This window comes from Lepisma saccharinum, chromosome 25, assembly GCF_977018435.1.
Source record: "Lepisma saccharinum chromosome 25, izLepSacc3.1, whole genome shotgun sequence".
Classification (NCBI taxonomy): domain Eukaryota; kingdom Metazoa; phylum Arthropoda; class Insecta; order Zygentoma; family Lepismatidae; genus Lepisma; species Lepisma saccharinum.
Window position 1 is genome coordinate 54137361 of NC_139253.1, and position 14514 is coordinate 54151874.

Genomic DNA, 14514 nt, shown 5'->3' on the forward strand with positions numbered 1-14514 from the left:
TAGTTCTAGGGGGAATAAATCTGAGTTGAGAGAACTCGCCTGTTTCTCCCCCATATTCGGCGCAAAGCTGAAGTTTTTTAATTCAAATTTTCGAAAATATCAACAAGTTCCTTCAACTATTTCCAACCGTGAGATGGATTTCAAAACCCTGCGTTAGTGTTTCATTCTCTCTGTCTATTCATATATTTTATCCAATCACCATCCTCTCTTTTCCAAAATACAATGATTGATTGATTTGGTGTTTCAAGTCCACTTTTTGCACAGTAAGGCTAATTGGGACTGGACCTACAGTTTAAAGTGGGATCCGAACCACTTGTGCCTCCACCGAGAATCGAATCCGGGACCCCTTGATTACAAGGCGACGACGCTACCACTGCGCCATCGGGGAGGCTCTCCGGCAAAAGAAATTTCACCTGAAGTCGAAAGATGTGTTCTCTCGAAACGTAGTGTTGGAATAGTCTAGTTTAAAGCACTAGACAATAGCTAACTAACTAACTCTCTAGCCATCTTGAACCCGAAGGTTAATGGTTGCAGAAACACAGGCCTTCCATCTGTCCCTATCCTGAGCAAGATTTATATACTCTTTTCCATCCCTCCCAATTTCCTTTAGGTCCATTTACTGGCCTTCCTACTGCTTTCTTACCATCAGGTTTCCCAACAAGAATCCTGTAAACTCTTCTTTCCTCTCCCATTCGTGCCATATGACATGGCCTGCCCACCTAAGTGTTCTTGATTTAATCATTCTAATAATATCTGGTTTGATTTGATTTGATTTGATTTAGTTTATTTTACTTCGCGTTTTGTGCCTCTTGGCTAATTTGCGAAGATGGGGATGAGTGATGAAATGATGAAATTGATGAATGGACATTCACAAACAACCAAGCCCGGCCGGGATTCGAACCCGGGACCCTTGGCGTCGCAGCGCGATGTGCTAACCGCTCGGCCACAGGGTCGGGCTAATAATATCTGGACATGAATACAAATTATATACTTCTAAATTATGTAACCTTCTCCGCTCACCTGTCTCCTCATCCCTTTTAGGACCAAATATTTTCCTAACTAGACAATAGATAATGTCCAATTAACATTGCATGTGAAATCTTATCACACGTGCTAAAAAGTAGGATGAATTTGACCACTGCTTACATAATTAGATACACAAAATTGTTATGTAGTTCTGATTGATTAAAGAAAAAGCTTGGTTTGCTTCAATTCTGCATTTCACACCGAGTTTCTGTGTAAGCTATCTTATTATCCCTCGTCTTCTTGAGTGGCTTCACTTCCTCTCACTTTCTGAAGCCCTTAATTACTCGCCTTCGTTATCGAGGAAAATAATTGGACTCATTGTCAAGGCAGAGACAAGATACGCTCGAGGAAACCTTGAAAACTTATTTTCTCAGTGTCGTTATCATGTGACTGGAACCAGTTTTCTCAAATGATAACAAAGCTTCATAACTTTCACATCTATCGTATGATGTACAATTTTCTAACTGTCCACCAACAACATTAATTTCCAACACATACATAGGCAGGGGTAGAAAAATACAGAGCACCCGAAATTTTCAAATTCAGTGCTGAATAATTTATATATTTTCTAATATTTCGAGTTCGCGTATGGAAATTTTCATTACCTTTTTTTTTTCATATTACAAGTATGTGTTTTCTTTTAATTTTCCTGTGTTTTCTGTACCACGTGTCATTAAATCACAATGATAAAACATGCCATTATACTGTTGCCAGCTTATTGAAATTCGCGATATGGTAGAGTCTGTCACATATTAGAATGTATTGCATACTGTTGCCGCGGTATAAGGGGTGATCCTATCTAAAGACACTTTGAATGTCTACCTCCCTTCCACGTAGCACACCCTGGAGGCCTGCACTGCATTTTGCAGACTAGCGAGGGTCTGGCGTGTGAGTATAATCCCCTCTATGGGGTTTATCTTGTGTGCTGTCCTTGTGTGTTTGTGATTGTCCATTGATCCATTTCATCTTATGGCAATTCATCCTCATCTTCGCGATTGGCCAAAACTGGCAGAAAAGCAAAGTAAAATAAAACAAATCAATCAATCAATTCATGCAGTTACCAGTTGAGCCTTCTTTAGGAATGCCAATCTCTGGAGCAAGAATGAATTACTTTTAATCCAACTTTGTATTAATTAATAAGCTAAATGTTTTAAGTTCGTATTTCAAAATTTGTAACTTTATCTTAATTGGATTCTTGATTTTCTTAGCCAGTTTTTGTTAAAAAAAATGACTTCTGAGAAAAAAAGGATGGCGCCTGAATTAGTTTTGGGTTTTTACTCCTGTAACATAGGGTATTAGGAACACAGTTTCTATTTCTCTAAAAACTTCCTATGAAATGAAGGGGGTTAAATCATCTTATAGGGCCTCCCCGATAGCGTAGTGGTAACGCTGTTACGTTTTAAACAAGGGATCTTGGTTCGATCACCTGTGAACGCAGATAACGATTCGAATCCTAGTTTAAAATTTAGGTCCCGTTGCAATTACCCTATCTGCGCATAAAGTGGACCTAAACAGTAAACAAAACAAAGATCTCGTATCCCTCATTCATGTTACAAATGTTAATGTTTGCTACATCGTGATTTGCACATGCTATGACGGCATATAGAAAATGTGAAGGCAGGGAAGCAAGGACGTACAGTGGGATTCACAAGTATTGCTCGGCAAATTGTCCACGACTATTATTGATTTTTTTTTCTTGCATCCTAGGTGTTTTTAAGAAATTTATTTTTATTTATGTAGGTAAGAGATTGTCAGCAGCTTCTTTGGTGTCTTGTTTCAATTATGTACAACAAAGTGAGTGAATATGGTGATCGGTGATGGACAATTTGCTTGGTATAACTTATGGATCCTACTGTACATAGAGGGGAGTCGAGCTACCCGCCCCCAAATCCCAAAGACGTATCAAGTACAACAACTAAATAATCAAAATATATCGAAGCTTATGCATTTCCCCAAATTGACACGAAGACAAGGATTAAATTGGGATCATGCATTTTTGAATTGACAGTACCGGTACCTAAGTAGATTTGTGCACAATACTACTTAGTTTCTTACATTAATTTCCTTTTCAGGACAGTTGTTTTTATACAAATTCTAGCAATCTTAACTACATGTAAGCTGCATAATGAATACGTGCTGTCATACAGTCTTTTTTACCTATTCATCTAATAATAACAATTACAAAATTTACACATTTTAATAATAATTATTATGAAGAGACTTATAAATTGTATTAGCGTATTGACTGTAAACATTTACATTATTATTTCTGAGACACATGTGTGCTTAAAGTTACATTTAACACAATTGTGTTCTATCTCAGAAATGTGTTTTGTTTTAAAGTAGTGTGTATACAAAATTGGATTCAACTACAAAACAATGACAAAAATTGATTTCTTGCAAGTATTTGCTGCAACACAAGCGGATAAACAGAAGAAATGTGAAATAATTTATAATTGTACTGCAACAATACATTGTTGCTACTTTTTCCTGTTACCCTTACATTTTTAGATGGTTTTTTTCCATTTCCTGAACTGAAACATCTCTAGGTACACGAGTAATCTGTGTTTTTGTTTGAATATAGCCGCAGAACATACTGTACCGGGCTAATAAGACAAAATGTTATTTTTCCTAGTAGAGAGATAAAACTGTAGGAAAGGAACGCCAACGATGAATTATAAAGTATTGTATTGTTGGAAAGTAGAAAACAAAAGATCAACTCGTGTAAAATTGAAATACTCTGCACTTGAACAGCTTTACTATTACAATTATTATTATTAATCACAAAAATTTGCTCCGATTTTCTTAGTCTTACTGTTAAGTGTATAAAAAAGAAAGAATATTCTCAAGTTCGATATTTATTTGCAAACAATAGGAGAAAGGACAAAAAGTGAAGAAATATCAAATAACAATTCCAATGAAATGCTTTCAGAACGAATTTCACGTGTCACGCTCTTCAAATGAATAACACGCACGTCACAGTGTAACTACAAACAACACATTAACGCATGCGATACTTTCTATGTTTATGTATACGCGCTCCGATGAGCCGTTCGTTAATGTTATTGGACTTGACACCTGAAACATATATAATTCTGGATTATTAGGGAATGAGTCCTTCCTGACCCTTCCACTTTGCTTTAGACGCCCCTACATTTAAAGTACCGTAGTTTTAGAACGATAGTACACATTTACTCGCACATGTGCATGTAGCAAATCATTACGTATTACATATATACCGGTACATAGATATATAACAACGGTACTTGTGACGTCATGAACCACCGTTCATGAAGTGTCTTTGTACTCGTTCATGTAGCTTTTTTATTGCAGTACTAACACCTAATTGGAGCAACTTTCCAACACTTAACCACTGCGAGTTTCAGACCATTTTTCCCAGGAGTTCATTGTAAGGAGGTCAAATTCCTTTCTATGCCTTCCCGCTTCCCGTGTGTGCTTTCCACGACATCATTGCGGTGAAGTTTATCGACATTCGATAATATCTAATAAACAAATGGAATGAAGGGTTAATGCATATTGCTAGATGCATTTTGGTAATTATAATTTTATAAAATAACACTTACCTCAGCGAAAACACTGGCTTCTATGAACGTTCGAAGTTAAACCAAAGGATCCAACAGGAATGGTAAGCCAAGCTATGTTTTTGAACGGTGTTTCTCGATTCCTCCAGCAGAAATATTCAAGTTTCTTCTTTCTTTCTTCGAAGCACAGATTCACCAGATCACACAGGGGCACAGCACATGACGGTCAAACTTATGAACACACGAAACAAACACAAACACTTGCAAAGAGTGCAATAACACCAAGCACCATTTCAACGCCACAAACGAACTACCAACAGCTGAAGAATTGAAACTCGCGTACACTGGACCATTCCACTTGGTTGGTAGCTGAAACCACACACATCCACCATGAAGTATGTCACAAGAAAACAATCATACGCTGGTGTTCACCTCGTGCCACGAAGACAGTGCGTACCTCGTATACAACAGCGACGTCCGCGGACACGAACTCAATGAATGATTCAAAGTTGGTGCTTCAGTTGCTTCGGCGGTTGGGTTGAGTAAGCTACAATGCAGGTGAGGCTCGTGAGACCAAGAGGAGCAACGGAGCGACCATGCATACTACCTGTTAGTTAGCCTTCAGGGCGCCTCACGGCGTTGCCATGTCTCTTGCTAAATGCCAGGCATTCCTTCTTTCTCCCTTTCTCAGTTTTCACATCCTTCTCAACTTTCCAGCGGCGGTTGATATTGGGCACACAGCATTCCGCGCAATGCCAGATCACAATCGCCATTCGAGTGCCACCTGCTGGAGGAACTCTGAAAGTCATGCAGATCCGGTTTCAGAGGAAAGGAAGGATGGCTCCAATGAAATTTCGTTATTGGAAGGAAGTGATGGGTGCGGTGGGTAATTGATTTTGCATATCTTTCGCAAGCAGAATCCTTTACTCTTCTTCCGCCTTGGTCCTCTGAAGAGCAAAACCATCGACACAGGATTTCTGTGTAAAAGCGACGAGTTCGCATGTGGAAAAGCCAATACCAATGCGATCTTCCCAAATCCAATTTGATTAGTTATTTTCTTCTTACAGCTACCGCATGGCATGGATGTTGTTGCAAAATTGCAAACGGTTCTTATGCAGGGTGATATTTGAAAAATTTCCAGTGTAGGTGATTTCAATAGCTTGAAGCATTAATGTATTGTATAATGTTGCTTTTTGTTACCGCTTTTCGCTGATCGCGACGATGACGATGAGTGATGATATGAATAAATTGATGAAGGGAGAAGGGACTCACACAGAGAACACCCATGCTCAGACCAGGATTCGAACACTTGTCCCCTGAAGTCGTGGCACGCTGTGATAGCCACGGAGGCCGGCAGTAGACATATCTTATAAATTGCCCAAAATTACCAACAGGGAGGGGAGAGAAATTAGACCTCATCCCCATTCAAATACCACTCTGTCAATGATATCGTTTTCGACAGACCCGTTGCCAAAATTTTATTTCAGTTCGGGTGGGGCTCATCCCTTATCAGCAGCCATTATCTAAAGGCGAAAAACCGGTGGGGGGGGTATAAGCTCTGAAGATGAATTTCTCAGCATATTACAACTTATTGTGCAAGATATTCAACCCTGCTAAGGAAGTAAAACTAATTACCAATATACTCTATTCATATTAGGTATTTGCAGGATTTACCCAGCCGAGGAAGAGGAAAGGATGACCCCTTACACCGCAAGAAATAGAAAGAATTTGTACAAAAATAATAATAGTGAAATACAAGCAGGCTCACCCTTAATATTAGTGAAGTTAGTGTGTGCTTGTAATAAAATAAATACCATAAGGTTCCTGCAATGCTTCATTTAAGAATAATTAATCACGCCAAAAGATCATAAGTTGCAGTTTTTCCCAAATAAGTGCATTGTGTATTGCTTACATTATTAATGCATTATTTCTTATTTCAATGTCATTAAAAGAAGGTAACCTGAGTACATTTTTAGTAATTGTACAAACATTAATTACTACATAGTATTAGGTAATATAATCATGAATTTTAAATGATGGCATTTAAATTTCCGTAACATTACTTGGCGGTACGGCAAACGAAAGAATTTTAGATTAGTGGTGCGACAGTCTACAAGTTCTAAAACATTTAACAAAAATAAAATCTTGACTGATTCTAATAAAACATATTGAAAACTTAGACAATTTAAACCTAATTTTCTCCAGCTAGACAGATTGAAGGTGCGAGATCGGGGGTGTTATTTGAAACAAAGCACAGTAAGACAGAGAAAAATAGATCAGCACAGAATCGATAGAAAGAGGGAGATTAGAAAGGAGAATAGAATTGTGAAGGAAGAGAAATCAATAGAGAAATAGAGAAAGTCCAAGAGAAATCAAGTTGAAACAAGAACTGGAAGAGTGTGAAGAAGTGAGGTATATACGAAAAAGGAATGGCAGAAAGTGAGATAAGAGGGAAAACGAAGAGAGGAATGAGAATGTGAGATTAAAACAGAGAAAGAGATGAGGGAGAATACTTTTCTTGAACAAAACTAGTGAAGATATGGTACCCTCAGTGGAACCAATGAGCGCTGTTCTCTCGCTTCGTTAGCCTTTTAACCCTGCACGCGCAGTCAAATCTCATTTGAGTTCAATTACGAAGCTTTAAATAATTTAACGATTTGCATTGCGTTTGGATCGGCAACCAGCTCCCGCAAGAAGATTAGTTTCAGTCCTAGGTTGTCTTAATTGAACGTGCAGACTGGGAAAGGTTCTTTGTAACGACGGATAAAGAATTAACGGAAACACGAATTAATCAACAAAAGGTGAAACCAATCAATAATCCCCGGCTGTAAAATAAATTCATGAATGTGCTAAAAGAATCTTTTTGTATGTGTTTTTTTTTTCTTTCCCTCGCATTAGATTATAAACGACTGAAGAAGATCCTTTAAATTAAAGGTTCACAGAACAGGAAGTAGGAGATGCAAGAAGTGGCCTTTTCGGAAGAGACTCGAGTGTAAACATCTCTTTTACGGACCCTCGAAACTGCACATACAAGGCTTTGGCGTCTGCAGCTACAACGAGGAGAACCATTGGCAGGTGTGTTCTTTTTCAGTCCCAACTTTTATGGTCTCTATGAAAATTATATATAACTACCTGATTACCCAGCGTTGCCGGGTATTTATTTATACCAATCTCCTATTAGACAGGGAAATAATGAATTCTAACTATTCTGTAAAATGAACTTGGAGTGAGTTGGACGGCATTGGGAGTGTCACCATTCATCTTAGCGACCCCGAAAACTATGGATTCCACACTAATATCGGTCGTTTTGTATGTCCCCCTCTTCACACCATCATCCCTAGGAGTGCCAGAGGTATCTTGGAGTTGAACGGCATTGGGAGAGTCACTATTCATCTTAGGGACTCCGAAAAGTATGAATTCCACACTAATATCGGACGTTTACAATAATTTTTACATTTCGCACCTTCCCACCCCTAGGGGTACCAGAGGTGTATTGGAATTAAACGGCAATTGGAGTGTCAATATTCATCTTAGCGACCCCGAAAACTATGGATTCCACACTAATATCGTACGTTTTCGATTATTTTTACGTCACCCCCTTCCCACCCCCCTCCCCTAGGGGTGCCAGGGTTGCCTTGGAGTTGAAAAGCATTGGGAGTGTCCCTATTCATCTCAGCGACCCCGAAAACTATGGATTCCACGCTAATATCGGTCGTTTTACATGTCATCCCCTACTCACCCCTACCCCTAGAGGCGTTAGTGGTGTCTTGGAGTTGAACGGCATTTGGAGTGTCACTATTCATCTTAGCGACCCCGAAAACTATGGATTCCACACTAATATCGGTCGTTTTACATGTCACCCCCTTCTCACCACCACCCCTAGGGGTGTCTTAGAGTTGAACGGCATTGGGAGTGTCACTATGCATCTTAGCGACCCCGAAAACTATGGATTCTACACTAACATCGGTCGTTTTCGATTATTTTTACATGTCACCCTCTTCCCATCCCCACCCCTAGGGGTGCCAGGGGTGTCTTGGAGTTGAACGGCATTGGGAGTGTCACTATTCATCTTAACGACCCCGAAAAGTATGGATTCCACACTAATTTCGGTCGTTTTCGATTATTTTTGCATGTCACCCCTCCCACCCGCACCCCTAGGAGTGCCAGGGGTGTCTTATCCCCACAGTATTTCTTTCGAGATTACAAGTGATATGTGTTCCAAGTTTGGTTGAAATCGCTCCAGGCGTTCGAGAGTTGTGCTGGAACAAACACACACCCACACACACATCCATTTTATATATTAGAAGAAGAAGATACAATGTTTCAAAAGTCGCGCAACCCAAACTTTGATGGCTTAGAATCAGACCTCGGATTTTTAGGTTCTAAAACGTGTGTTTTAAGATTCCTAAAATCCTAAAATTGGTTCGAATAACCTTACAATAGGTTCTAAAAATCCTAAAATAGGTCCTACAAATCTTAAGCTAGGCTCGAAAATCTTGAAGTAGGTTCAAAAAACTTAGAGTTCAAAATTCCTGAAAAATGCTGATTAGGCAAAAATTATTTTTCATGTTATCCACAGTCAAATTCTGCAATCGAGCGACGGCCCCTTCCTGCTGCAACACCCAAATCTCCAGTCTCTTTAAGGCGAGGAGGGGCGAGGAGGGACAATTTCCCCTAAGTCTTTCTCGCTGGGGCAGCTACCGATCACTGTTGCCAACTTCGCTCTTTTGGAGCCAAATCTGGCTCTTTCGTGCACTCGTTTGACTGTGAACTGTGGCACCCGCCCTCTGCCGCACCATGTTGCCACCACTGGCTCCGGCCCATAAAAACCAACCTTTGCCATGAGTGTACATTTTGCACGTGACGTGATATTCATATACGTATAGGCTGCGTCACCCAACCTTCTTTACTCCCCAGGTATTATTATATATAGTGCTGTGGCTAAGGTGAAGATTACAATATTGTTATCCTTGAATTCTTTATTTTCGATTTCATATGAACATCGTTGGATTATTGAGATGGGTGATGCCGCCAAATCTAGGCGGTGAAAACTAAGAATAAATTTGATTGAGGGGGTAAATTTGATTAGCCGTAACTTGAAGTTGAAGTTGATTTCCCATAAGGAATACATGGGATTCTGAAAATACTTATTAATCATATTTTTCAAACATCGTGTCTAGCTTATTAATCAACTTGAAAAACAGTTTTCACTTGCAACATGGAGAGAAATTCATACTCTCTTGCACTTTAAAGCTAACGGCAATAGCAGTGCCCCCACCCCTCTGACACCTAAAATTATTCTAGGAGGCACTTTATGCAGCCTTCGGTAATCTAGCTCCATGAAAGTCATCTTTAGCTCTATTAATGATGAAATGTAGCTCTTGTATGCACTCCAGGTTTGGCAACACTGCGGGATGGCCGTATGAGGCAAGGAGAAATGCATTAGGTTTATGGGACCATCATTTTATTCGTTCTCTCGGGAAAATCAAACATCCCAAGACGTAGAAAATACACGGACGGAAAAAGGACACGTTGAACTATGTCATAGTAGTTGGAATAGTCGAAACTCCCATTTGATTAGCCGTAACTTGAAGTTAAAGTTGATTTCCCATAAGGAATACATGGGATTCTGAAAATAATTATTAATCATATTTTTCAAACATCGTGTCTAGCTTATTAAACAACTTGAAAAACAGTTTTCACTTTCAACATGGAGAGAAATTCATACTCTCTTGCATACTAATACCTTTTTTAAATAGCAGTGCCCAATCCGACGATATTGAAATAAATGCACAACTAGTGCGTAATTGTCCCTCCTCACCTTAAATTTCTTCATCATCTTTCTTAACCCATGCGTCGTCATGGGCCCCTTTCGAAGTCATTTCGCATAACGATAACCTCGCAGTGCTGCTGCACTATTACTACCGTTCTGATAAAACAATTTCACCAGCAATGCACGTTCTTTCTTATTTAATGGCATGGTGATCACTTCCGAACTTTTGTTCAGCTCTCACGTTAAGTGATTTAGCCGAGTTATTAATTAGAAAGACATTTGTTAGTGGCTGGAAGTTGCGAGAAAATAATCTCTCGTTTATTGCAAGATTGCAAGGTAAAGGCAAATCCATAACTAATTGGAGCAGTTTACGTCATTATTACAACGCATCATGGAAGTACTGCGCCACATTCAACCTGGTGGCGGAAAATTGAACATTTTTTTCATCTTTTTTTATCGCCATCCTCTTCAACATGGTCTGCATAGGGGATTCACCAAATTTCAGTGTTCTACGATGCCTCAAACAGGCTACAGAGGGCTCGGAGTTGGGTAACTTTAATTCTGGCCACCCGGTATCTAACACTTCTTTGGTAGTACATAAAAGTCCGTTACCTGCTTGAGATTCATTTAAACTTTTGCGGATGTTAAAACCTTACCAAGAATACAAGTCTGTGAGTTTGAAACTCAAATTTCGGTATAAAATTATGATTTATGATTCAAGTGGCCTGCATCTGTTTACAAAATTTCGACCAGTTAGTGTTGCCAGCTAAGATGATATGCCCTAAAATGGCACTATTTCACTTAGCCCATATAATCACGAGTCCCAAATGCTTCGCGTGATCAATATTGGTCGCAACTAAACAGATTAACATGGCACCAGTCATCAGACGTATAATTATGACCATTCGATAATTTCTTAAATATTTTTCTCACCCAAAAGTGGTATTCTGGAAAAATGTTAATGCTGTCCGCCACCATTTATTAACTTATAGATTTTTCTGTATGGACTAGACTGATAATGTTAATCACTGAAAAATATATCGATGGATTAGGCTTTATAATGCAGAAAACCCGGTGTAAATATATTTTACGATTTTCATGTTATGTAGACCTCGAATTTTAGGTATTCAACCTATTTTTTTCCTTTACAGGTATGTAAGAAATAATAAGTTATGTCAACGTTTCGTTAAAAAACACATCAACTGATGAAGTTTTATAGTGCCTAGAAAACATATTTTGTTTGTTAGAATCTATTTTAGGTTTATGAGCCTAAATCAAGCCTCTTTTTAGGTTTTTATATATTTTTAAAGGTCACACAGAGGCATTTGCTTTGTTTGGTCACGAAGAAATTCAATGACGAAATTCGAAACGTAATCTCTGTCGATTTCCCTTCCTCCAAGTCCATGGTGATTTTTCCAAGCTCTAATCAAAGCGAAATGTCTGGTGCCACTGTTACCTGCACAATCCAAAGTGGTCTGATCTGTGTGGCCTTGTTCACTTTCGCGTCACTTCAGTGTCTTGTGACATTCACACCTTGCAAACTAACATTTCAGCATTGAAGTTTGCACCATTGACTATGTTTTTGTTGAAGGATTATTTTTAGCATATAAGATGATCCTCACAGACAAAAAAATTGCGGAAGAAGTTGTCACCGAAGTGGCTGTTGCAGTGGTGGAGAGAGCCTCTTGTTCCCGATATTCTGCGACTAGTGCGCGAGCTGTGTCACGTTCATTGTCCCTGCCATGATCGACGGTTCACAAAGTGCTACGGTCCATTTTACAGTGGTATCCCTATAAGATCCATGTGGCTTATCAGTTAAAGCCGCAAGATCCGCCTCTACGCGTCGATATTGCTCTTCGATTTCTGACGAGGATGTCTTTGCACGACATGTGGCCTTGGAATATTCTGTGGACAAATGAGGCGCACTTCACCCTCGATGGGGTGCTAAACACACAGAACTGTCGCATATGAGGTGCCTCGCCGCCCTGTTTGTTGCATCAACAACAATTGCATTCTGATTACGTCACTGCCTGGTGCGGTTTCACTGCTGATTTCATCCTGGCTCCGTTTTTTCTTCGAGGAGCAAACACCGCAAGGCCCAGTCCGATGTTCCATTACGAGTACACGTTACGCTCAACTTCTTGCACAGCACGTGGTCCCTTCCTTGCAAGAACGAGGATGTGTAGCGACCACAATCTTCATGCAAGATGGAGCAGCCCCGCATATTGGTAAACAAGTGACGGAACGTCTTCGGGACAACTTTTGTTCTGATCGTGTCATCTCAAGGGGTTTTCCCGATGCTTGGCTTTCCCGTTCGCCGGAATTGCCTCCGTGTGATTTCTGGCTATGGGGATACCTGAAAGATCGTGGTACCAGGAACGTATACAGACGCTGCCTGAGCCGAAAGCAAGCATAAACCGGCATGTAGCTACCATTTCCAGGAGCATGCTTCGTGCAACTGTTGTTCATCATACTGTGCTACGCTTCCAACAGGCCATTCATACTTCTGGCACGCATATTGAACACTGCTGTACTGGCAGAAACCAACAATAAAGATTTGTACACCTGACTTATGTTTTTCAATATTCATTATTACAGCGCCACATTTCAACCTGGTGGCGGAAAATGGAACTATTTTTATAGCCATCCTCTTCCCCATGGTCTGCATCAGGTGCCTGCAGTCTCGTATCACTCCTTGCTTTCGTTTTGAAGCCAGTGGGCGGAGCTTAAGTTTGTCTGCGTAAGATGGCCGTATCCACTTCAACCAATGACTTCACAGACATAAGAACATCGCATCGGCTGCTGCAAACGCACGCGGGCTGGAAGGAGCATGGAAGTAGGCTCCAACTACAAACGGAAACTCGAGGTTTACTCTACACTTAAATACTACAAAACAAACTATAACTAGCGTTATTTTCTTATGGAATATTATTCCTTCAGGTTTCCTGTTGCTTCTGTTAGTACAGCCGTGTGTTGAGCAGGCTCCATTGCTTCCTAAATCTTAGTCAAAACTACACATGCTTTCTCACGGCGTCTTTGAATGTTTTGGTCTGACTTCTCCGGTTCTGTCACGTGACCCTGATTCAGAAAAAGCGCGCAGGGCTTACTCCTCCCTTTCTTACCTCCATGGTCTGCATAGTGGATTCACCAAATTTCAGAGTTCTACGATGTCTCAAACAGGCTACAGAGGGCTCTGAATTGGGAGATTTTAATTCTGTAAATATAAATTAGTTATTTTTATCAAAATATGGAATGAAATATGGACTTGCAATTGTGAAAAATCACATTTTTAATTAAGAAAGCGGCTCACCAAGCTAAATAATGCATTATTCTTATATTACATTAATTACAATGCAAAATTCAAATACAAAATATGCTTTATTTTCTGTTACCAAAAGAATGGATTACCAAATTAGGCTTATATGACATTAATTTTCATGCAAAATTCAAATACAAAATTTGCTTCATTTTTTGTTTACGAAACTATGTTTTAAGTGTTGAAACACTCCTACCCCTTGGATTAAGGTCCTATCCCTCTTCCACATCCCACGAAAATTCTTTATCTCAGTGCCAATAGCAATAATAATAATAATAATAATAATAATAATGAAAACAATAAATAAATGGCCTGCAATAAACACAAGTAAGCAGTTATGAGAGTACATTGCGAAAAAGTGATTGTACATCCACTTTTCGGTAGTACTATATATGTCCAAAGTGTATTAGTTCGAAAGCAAATCATTTTAAAACAGTCACGAACAATTTTCTTCAGTTTGTTTTATGTTTTGGTTGATTTGAATAACATGGGTACCTGGGGGAAACCCTGGGGGGTAAAGGCGGTCAGGGGCGTGATGCTGATCACAGCACCCCCACTCACGACCGGATCAAGAAAGTGTGGGGCGTTACCCCCACACCCCCTATACGCCATCATGGCGTGGTGCTATGCACAGGGGAACACTTTACTTTTTACTTTACTTTTTAATGTCTTTTACTAATCCTGTTACTATTTTTGTTGTTACCTATACCTTTAGTGTTAAAAAAGAATTGCACATCTGGACTTCCCCACACTAGATTCCAGATCCTGGAATTTGCGATTGATTGTTTTATGGAATTGGTTCATTTTACTTCACGTTTCTGCCATTTTGGTTGGATTGATGAAAGAACAAACACAAT

At 39.6% G+C, this 14514-nt stretch overlaps 1 protein-coding gene across 1 annotated transcript in view; it reads right to left on the bottom strand.

Annotated features, from left to right (window-relative positions):
* The window catches only part of ASPP (Ankyrin-repeat, SH3-domain, and Proline-rich-region containing Protein), a 343639-nt gene extending 338579 nt beyond the window's left edge, over positions 1-5060 (bottom strand). Inside the window, exon 1 of the mRNA XM_083111931.1 lies at positions 4611-5060. The gene's annotated coding sequence lies outside the window, so the exon portion shown is untranslated. The remainder of the gene's footprint in view (positions 1-4610) is intronic.
* Between the last annotated feature and the right edge of the window lie 9454 nt (positions 5061-14514).